Here is a 9,936-nt window from a genome sequence, read left to right as displayed (position 1 = left end):
TACAAAAAAATATCAAAGTACATGGCGTGGAACATAAGCCATTATGGGAAAGGAAAAAGAAAAAGGAAAAAGGAAAGGAGATGGGAGGGGAGGGAGAAAAAAAGGGGGGAAATGTTGGATCAGGATTCAAATTCAAATTCAAATTCCCATTCAGCCACTGACCTTGGGCCAGTCACACAGTCTAATGCAATGAGAAGATGTAGGATAATTATGCAATAAATAGATGGACAGCTGCATTTTGGATACATTTCGGGACCACCTTGGAAAGCAGTGCCACATACAACACAGGGCTGTTGGGAACTATTTTTCCAAGCAATAGAGGGGGTGGTGACAAAACGTGCCTTGAAATGCAGGTAAATCAATCTCTGCGCAATTTATTTACTTCTTCCAGGCAGCTCTAAGTATTTCTCACATTATCTGGAAGCAGCATCCCCTTCCATTGTCAAGCTCCATAAAATGTTTATAGAACCCGGGAATAAATCAGTAGGCGAAACGAACAATTTTTCTGGCTTACAAAATGTTATGGAGAAGAATTATGGCATTTATTGAGTTTATGACTCTAGTGCAGCTTTGCAAACAGCGAACGTATAGAAAGTACCATAGGCTGAAAGAATTATGGCCCCACCTGTGTCAAGTTTAATCTCCCATTATCCACCATGCAAACAATGCAACATGCCTTCTGTAAGCTTTCCCCTCCTCATATCATACCAAACAGGGATGCGGCATATTCATAAGCAACACATGCCCAAAGGTCTTGGCTGCATGGCACATGCAACCAGCAAGTGCCTGTGATCAATGACTATCCACAGGAAAGCACCACAACACTATTAAGCAAACCAAATATACACAGAATAATTATCAACAAGACACAGGCAAAACATGTCGTTTACGAAGCCATCTTGTGAAACTAAGCAGCTTGTTCTAAACCAGGATAAACACAATTTAACCGCTTTGATGTGTACATATAAGACAGTGAACTTCCCACTTTTCACTCACTCCGTTTTGATGCACGGGGATATATGAAAAAGGGCTGCTTGTCTGGAATTCTATGGCAACACACAAACAACACCCCATTCTGAAAGTGGGCTATACTGGAAGTACAGGCGTGTATTTTTGTCTGTGAGTGGTGCTGTGGGTTAAACCACAGAGCCTAGGACTTGCTGATCAGAAGGTCGGTGGTTTGAATCCCCGCGATGGGGTGAGCTCCCGTTGCTCAGTCCCAGCTCCTGCCAACCTAGCAGTTCGAAAGCACGTCAAAGTGCAAGTAGATAAATAGGTACCACTCCGGCGGGAAGGTAAACGGCGCCGCATCCCCAGAGTCAGCCATGACTAGACCTAATGGTCAGGGGTCCCTTTACCTTTACCTAAGAAGGCACACCGCTCCCAGTTTGAGCCCACCGTTTCCCAGAGCTCCACCCAAACACATTTGCTCACTTGCATCCCTGTATAATTGGAATGCAGGGAATTATGAGTACACCATGATGGAGTTTATGAATTGTCCTTAAATTCATACATGTGCGAGTTTTTGCAAATTAGCTCATTTCTTTGTCTGCAAAGGGAGCATTCCTTCCTCAATATATGCAGTCACCTGAATCAAGGCAATTCCATAAATCATACAGGACCTATATAATGGACAAACTAGTGATGGATTAATGAGTGAGCTGAACCATTTGCTCTCTCTTTTTTTTAATGATCTGAAGCCTGAATATTTTGTAATGAATTTTTAAAAAAGAAAAAAACTTTCGAGGGAGGACCTTTAGTTTTTAGTAATGATCTCAGTGGCAGCGATTGCTTGTTTGCAAACCTCAAGATAGAAAGCATTCCGTGCTTCATTCAAATGTGTGGGCAATGTTTAATTTCCCTCTCAGCTGGCCCATTTGGAGGTAAATTACAACAGTGACTGTTCAAGCTAGTTTTCCCAGTTTCAACCAGTTTGTTTTTTGTTTTTTGTTTTTTTTAAAATAATTTTTATTCATTTTTCAGACAGATAATAAAAACAGTATAGAACAATATAGCTTCAAAGTCATCATTTCATACCCTTCTTTCTTTTGACTTCCCCATACCTCCCCATCCCTGCATCCTTGTTTAATGGTTCTTTAGCAACCCTTAGGTCCATTGTCTTAATTCCCTTTCATAAAGTTTCCTTTAGTTTTTTTAATTACTGCTGCAATTCTTTACCTCTTACCCCCTGACATCTTAACATTCCTCAATTTTACAATTGTTTTTAAGATATATTTTAAATTTCTTCCAGTCCTCTTCCACTGTCTCTTTCCCCTGGTCACGGATTCTGCCCGTCATCTCGGCCAGTCCCATAAAGTTGATCACCTTTGTTTGCCATTCTTCCAGAGTAGGTAGTTCTTGCATCTTCCAATACTTTGCCAGTAGAATTCTTGCTGCTGTGGTGGCATACATAAAGAAAATCCTATCCTTCTTTAACACCAATTGGCCAACCATGCCCAAGAGAAAAGCCTCTGGTTTCTTAGGAAAAGTCCACTTAAGGACCTTCTTAATTTCATTATAGATCATTTCCCAGAAAGCTTTAACCTTTGGGCAGGTCCACCAAAGGTGGTAGAAGGTGCCTTCAGTCTCATTACATTTCCAACACTTATTATTAGGCAAGTGGTAAATTTTTGCAAGCTTGACTGGGGTCATGTACCACCGATAGATCATTTTCATAATATTTTCTTTTAAAGCATTACATGCAGTAAATTTGATACCGGTGGTCCATAACTGTTCCCAGTCAGCAAACATAATATCATGACCAATATCTTGTGCCCATTTAATCATTGCTGATTTCACCGTTTCATCCTGTGTATTCCATTTCAACAGCAAGTTATACATTTTTGATAAGTTCTTAGTATTGGGTTCCAACAATTCTGTTTCTAGTTTTGACCTCTCTTTCTGAAATCCTATTTTCCTGTCCTGTTTAAATGTCTCATTTATCTGATGATAGTGCAACCAATCCAGTTTCAACCAGTTTGAACCGTGGGCCACTTTTCTTGGGTGATAGGAGACGGAGGGGTGGGTCTATATCCCACCTCCCCACTGCTATATAGCCCAATGTGTAGATATATTCCTTAAACCAGAATTGGATACAGCATTCTAGACGAGGTCTCGCCACAACAAAACAATGAGGTGCCATTACTTCATATAAAATGGAGGTTTCCGAGCACAATTCAAAGTGTTGGTGCTGACCTTTAAGGCCCTAAACGGCCTCAGTCCAGTATACCTGAAGGAGCGTCTCCATCCCCATTGTTCTGCCCAGACACTGAGGTCCAGCTCTGAGGGCCTTCTGGCGGTTCCCTAACTGCGAGAAGCCAAGTTACAGGGAACCAGGCAGACGGCCTTCTCGCTAGTGGCACCCGCCCTGTGGAACGCCCTCCCACCAGGTGTCAAAGAGAAGAACAACTACCAGACTTTTAGAAGACATCTGAAGGCAGCCCTGTTTAGGGAAGCTTTTAATGTTTAACAGACCACTGTATTTTAATATTCGGTTGGAAGCCGCCCAGAGTGGCTGGGGAAACCCAGCCAGATGGGTGGGGTATAAATAATAAATTATTATTATTATTACTGTTGATGCAACCCAGAGTCACATTAGCCTTCTTAGCCACAACCAATGCTGACTCATATTTAGCTTGTTGTCTACTAAAACTCCAAAATACTTTCACATGTACTGCTAACCAGCCAGATGTCACCCATCCTGTATTTGTGCACCTGATTCTTCCTTCCCTCAGGGGAATTCCAGTGTGCCTGCCTCATGATGATGTCACTGCCCATGTATGGAGTGATGCAGTGCAAGGGCTCCCTGCCTGATGAGCCTTGGGGGCGACTATGCCACAAAATTTGCTGTCTCTGACTGGGTGGTCCCATCCTTTGAAAATCTGTGCTTTAAGGGAAGGATGCCAGGGAGGGGGCAATTCAATGTGTTCCCTGCAACAATATTCTTGAGCAACGTTGCAGGCAAATATATCTCCCAAAGCCATCCAAATGGCTTCTAACTTCAGCTGTGCAGAGATTTGTAATTCAGAATACACTTCAGGATTGTGGTAGTTCTTGAAGACCAAATTTAGTAACCTATAAATTATGCCGTGATATTAACTATTTAAAATACCATGAGGTCTGATTCACAAGGCACTAATGGTAGGTTCTTATTGCCAGCATCATTAACCTTGGTTAGAACTGTGCTTTAAAAAAAAACAAAACCCAAAAACCTCAGGGCAGTATGTGCTTTCCACTCTGAAACTCAAATACCTGTATGATGCCTTGACCAGTTGTTTAGTGAAATATGTTAATTTCATGAAATGGTGCTCCAAAGGTTGGTTGGTTTGTGTTATGTAAGCAAAAAGTTACAAGTTTGTTTGTGGTGTTCGAGGACAAATTTCATGGTGTTCTTACAGGCAAGCTAAAATACAAAAGATGAAGTTCTGTTGTCGTTTTTACATCAACATTCAGCCAGATACCTCGCAAAGCTAACGCAACACCGCAAAAATGTCGTCAGAATCTTTGGGCTAGAGCAACTGGTCACTGAGAGATGTCACCGAGCTTTGTAATTCTTTGGCTTTAAGTACAAACCTTGGTGACCAAGCTAAGGGAGTTGCCTATGTTTAGCCTGGAGAAGAGAAGCCTGAGAAGTGATATGATAATAAAGGTAAAGGGACCCCTGACCATTAGGTCCAGTTGCGGACGACTCTGGGGTTACGCGCTCATCTTGCTCTATAGGCCGAGAGAGCCGGTGTTTGTCCGCAGACAGCTTCCGGGTCATGTGGCCAGCATCACTATGCCACTTCTGGAGAACCAGAGCAGTGCACGGAACATCTGTTTACCTTCCCACTGGAGTGGTACCTATTTATCTACTTGCGCTTGACGTGCTTTCAAACTGCTAGGAGGGCAGGAGTTGGGCAAGCTTGTTTTCTGCTGCTCCAGACCCAAACCAATGGATTCAAATGACAAGAAAAGAGATTTTGACTAAATATTAGGAAGAACTTTCTGACACTAAGAGCTATTCAACAGTGGAAAGGACTACCTCGGAAGGTGGTGGACTCTCCTTCATTGGAGATGATTCTGTGAACTCTGAGTTCTTCTGCAACTCAGATTTCTAAAGTATTTCTACTAGATTGAGATCTAGAAAGAGATAGCAATGAGACAGAAGATTAGAAAAATACCTAGGATTCTGAGCTATTAGCAGAAAAAGCTCAGAACCTCTATACATACTAATTCCATTCTGGAATTCTTTCCTTGTTTGAGATAAATACATGGAGTAGGTACATCCCTGCAGTTGGCACGCTCTGTTTGCCCAACCCTCAACACCAACAATGCATTCAGTAGGATATTTGCAAAATATATGAATATATGGTTGTATTTAGCTGTTCCATATAATTGGGAATCTGTATTGCACATGGCTGCGGCTTTGCATCCTTCACTGGAAATGCAGGTGTTGTGGTGGGGCCAGGAGATAGGCTAAGTTCTTGTAGGAGGGAATGCGACTCTGTGTGTAAGGAATACCTGAAGAGGACTAGTGTCTTCCTCCTGTGAGAAACTGAAGCTTCAAGTTTCACCTGTAATTTCTTTCCACACCGGCCCTCACTCAAGCCAACACTTCTTCACCAGATCCTTAAAGATTAGGGATTTGTAAGCCCACAACCACCTCTCCATGACACAGCCAACCAAACCCCTCACCAATGTTCTAAGGCCAATTCAGAATTCTCCCGTCTTCACATGTAAAGCAGAGTTATTCAACTATGGGTCCCCAGATGCTGTTTGACTACAACTCCCATCGCTCTTGATTGTTGACAAAGTTGGCTGGGCATGATGGGAATTGTAGTCCAACATAATCTGGGGACCCAAGATTGAAGAGCACTGTTATAGAGGAGATGAAAGCCACGGTGAAAGTTATGCCATAACTTGAGAAAAGACAGGCTACTACAGTGAAAGAAGCTGTCCTATTAGCAGGCAAGAAAATACATTTGCAGGAATGAGTGAATTTTTGAGGCACAGGTTGATCCTAGTTTACATAAAGGGGCGATATTAAATATAGACTGGCGATTCCAAGATCAACCAGACATCTGAAGGCAGCCCTGTTTAGGGAAGCTTTTAATGTTTAACAGACCACTGTATTTTAATACTTCATTGGAAGCCACCCAGGGTGGCTGGGGAGACCCAGCCAGATGGGCAGGGTATAAATAATAAATTATTATTATTATTATTATTATTATTATTATTATTAAATGTCAATTTGTTGTTGTTGTTGGTATCTGTCTGTCTTGGGAGACAATGGAGCGATGCACTTTTGGGGGTGAAGGCAAACTGTTGGAAGGTTACAGAGCTTGCTTTGGCTGTAGAGACCAATATGGGAGAGACATGATTCATTGCAGCTGGGGCAGATGAAAGCGTCCGGTTGTGCTGCTGCAGATGAGACATGGTGTTTCTTCTCCCTGAAGTACCATGCCTCCCCCTACCCTGAAGGCCACAGCTTCCCCCATCGTGCTGCGCAGGGTCTTATTTGGCGCCAGAAAAAACAAACCTAGACTACACTTCTCCTTCACAACTATAATGGATCAAATTTAGATGGTCTAAGGCAGCCTTTGCCAACCAAGTGCCCTCTAAGTGTTTTGGACTAAGTCCTATCAGCCCCAGCCAGATGCTGACTACAGCTTGTTTAATGGACGAGTTTTTCCTCCCTAACTGTTCTTTTGTGGTTGTTGGTTTTTTTTTTGGGGGGGGGGGGTTTAGAGGGGTTTAGATACAATTCAGCTGCCAAAACATTGTATGGAAATGCAATGGAAGATTGTGATGGAATCCTTTATGATCACTAGAAATGGTAGGATCTTTGTCCATTGCAATCCTGATGGCCACAAAGGTATTGCAAATTACCGGGGGAAGGGGGTCTGGAGAGAGTTCACAAGCCACCCGTTCCATCATTTCAAATGGTGACGAAAGAACTCAACTATCTCCGCAAGGAAAAGTCTGCGGAAAGGAGAGGGGAGCGGGCAAAATTCCCTGACCTTGCAGACCATTTTTTTCCATCTGTCCCAGCCGCACACCAAAACCAAGACTCAGAAAATGCTGCGGTGATTTGCTAAGCCGTGTCTGGATTACCTACTCCTCAAACTCACTCGCTGCGCAGCTAGGAAGCCCAACGTGGAATCTGCAACAACAAACCACACAAAGCAAGCTCGACACATTAAATCATTACACAACCGTTTTACAGCCTTCAGTCTTTCGTAACAGACGAGACTGTGGGCTAGATCCTTATCAGAAAGCGGGCACAGCTCCATGGGCTGCAATGGAATGGTGCCCATTTTTTATCAGCAAGACGCCTAACCTCATTTGCACGGAGAAGCAGAAACTGAAGTCTTAGTGCCATCTCCTTCTTAGCCTTAAGGAAATATGGTGAATAGCATATCATGCTTGAACTTCACAGAGTGCCTCTCAGAGCTTTAACAAACCACAGGTGAATTGGGCTGCTTAATCAGCATTTATGGCAGAAGCTCACACACTTCCCTGTGGTACCTGTTCAGCTGACATGCCGATCACTTTCTGTATGTCTGCCTCATGCAATATATATCAGTGTTTCCCAAACTTGGGTCTCCAGCTGTTTTTGGACTACAGCTCCCATTATCCGTAGCTAGCGAGACCAGTGGTCAGAGATGATGGGAATCGTAGCCCCAAAACAGCTGAAATAAAACCCAACACTGAAATAAAATATGAAAACAGGAGAAGCTACAAAAGAGAAGCCATAAAATATGAAAACAGGTGAAGCCACATGATCACAGAAGTAATGCCACCCCCCTTTCCAGAACAGGAATCTGAGCAGTGCATGCATACACTCTCTCTCCTGCGCATGCATGAATGTATGAATGCTTATTGCTATTTTATTGATTGCATTCCTACCCCGGCCCTCCAAGGAGCTCAAGGTGACATACACAACCCTGTGAGGTAGGTTAGCCTGAGAGGCAGTGACTGGCCCAAGGTCACCCAGTGAGCTTCATGACTGAGTGGAATCCAAACCCTGGTCTCCCAGGTCCTAGTCTGACACTCTATAACCACTACACCACACTGGCTCTGTTGTCTGGTATCATTTCAGAAATCTAGTACCTGGTTTCCCACTGAATCTTATTACCTCCCACCCAGGGAGCTGCCTGCAGGCTGGTAGTTTCACCAGAGGAGACAAGTACTTATCCTAATTTAATACTTGTTCAGATGATTACTGGGGAAACCACAGTTGTCATTCTCCAGGATTAAATGCATGTTGAAATTTAGAATGATAAGGCGCTCTCTGAAGAAATCCGTAGACTCAACTCATTCTTCACAAAGACATGGCAATACTTCCTGAATATCATGCTGACTACATAGTTCTGGCCTTTTCTCACACAGTGGTACCTCAGGGTAAGAACTTAATTTGTTCCAGAGGCCCGTTCTTAACCTGAAACTGTTCTTAACCTGAGGTACCACTTTAGCTAATGGGGCCTCCCGCCGCCGCACGATTTCTGTTCTCATCCTGAGGTAAAGTTCTATTTCTGGGTTAGCAGAGTCTGTAACCAGAAGGGTCTATAACCCAAGGTACCACTGTAGTACTAAACGTACTGGAAATCGGGGACTCTGGGATTATTTGTTCATTTTGTTAATTGCCTATTATTGGGTGGCTCTTTTTGACATGATGGTGATAATGCAATGGTGTTTTATCATGTGCATGCTTCAAGAGTTTTATTTATAAATCTAAATGGAAAAGAAAGCAAACAGCATGCAACCCAAGTGAATATGGTAGCATCAAATCCTTAAAATACAGTGGTACCTCAGGTTACGGACACTTCAGGTTACAGATGCTTCAGGTTACAGACTCCGCTAACTCAGAAATAGTACCTCGGGTTAAGAACTTTGCTTCAGAATGAGAACAGAAATTGCACGGCAGCAGCACCGCAGTGGCGGCAGGAGGCCCCATTAGCTAAAGTGGTACCTCAGGTTAAGAACAGTTTCAGGTTAAGAACGGACCTCCAGAACAAATTAAGTTCTTAACCCGAGGTACCACTGTACTTAATCTTATGTTACCAAACAGTGCAGGAAACCAACAACTAAGACTTAAAATTTCAAACAGTAAAGGGTACCATGCTCAGTTTTTGAAAACCTCTGAATGTTTTGGTGTAATGCCAATAATAGGGACATGTTTGAGAATTCGAAGGATGGTTCACTGAGATCCAGCCCAGACTTTTTCTTCCTTTTACTGTGAATTCATCTCTTTCATGTTACAAGACTGTTCATTCTGATGGTGTCCTGGCTTTTACCTTTCAGTTTAAGAGGTTCAGCTCATGCAATGCAATCCCAGTCCTATGCTGATTTATGTGGGAGCCCCATTAAGTTGAATGGGTTTTGCTCTCAGAGAAGGCCCTAGCTACACATTATGTTAACCACACGTTCACAAAAAGTGGTGTTGTCACTTTTATTTCAAAGGAAAGGCATCTAAAGGGGTTCTGTTCTGGACGGAGACCCTGCACCAGTTTTCCATCGAAAATTCACATGTGCACACCCCAGTTGTTATTTGCTCCTGAAGGTGTTGTCTGAAGGAAAGAGCATAGACTTGCAGCCTTAGAAATATGAGTCATATAACAGAGCTTAAAAATAACAGTGAAACAGGGTTTTAAAAACTGTAGCCCCTGCACACTGAAAAGCAACAATACCCAGCTGGTTCACACTCTAGAGCAGTGATTCCCAAACTTGGGTCTCCAGCTGTTTTGGGGCTACAAGTCCCACCATCCCTGACCACTGGTCCTGCTAGTTAGGGATGATGGGAGCTGTAGTCCAACAACTGATGGAGACCCAAGTTTGGAAAACTCAAAGGCGTACTCTGCCACCCATCTGAGTCGAAGTCCTGGTTTGCAAACTCCCCTGGCTTTTCTCTGGTGATCAACCTTCCTGTTATGAAACTTGCAGCCTGGCCGTTTT

This window comes from Podarcis cretensis (assembly GCF_951804945.1).
Source record: "Podarcis cretensis genome assembly, chromosome: 3".
Lineage (NCBI taxonomy): Eukaryota > Metazoa > Chordata > Lepidosauria > Squamata > Lacertidae > Podarcis > Podarcis cretensis.
This window is presented reverse-complemented; position numbering follows the sequence as displayed.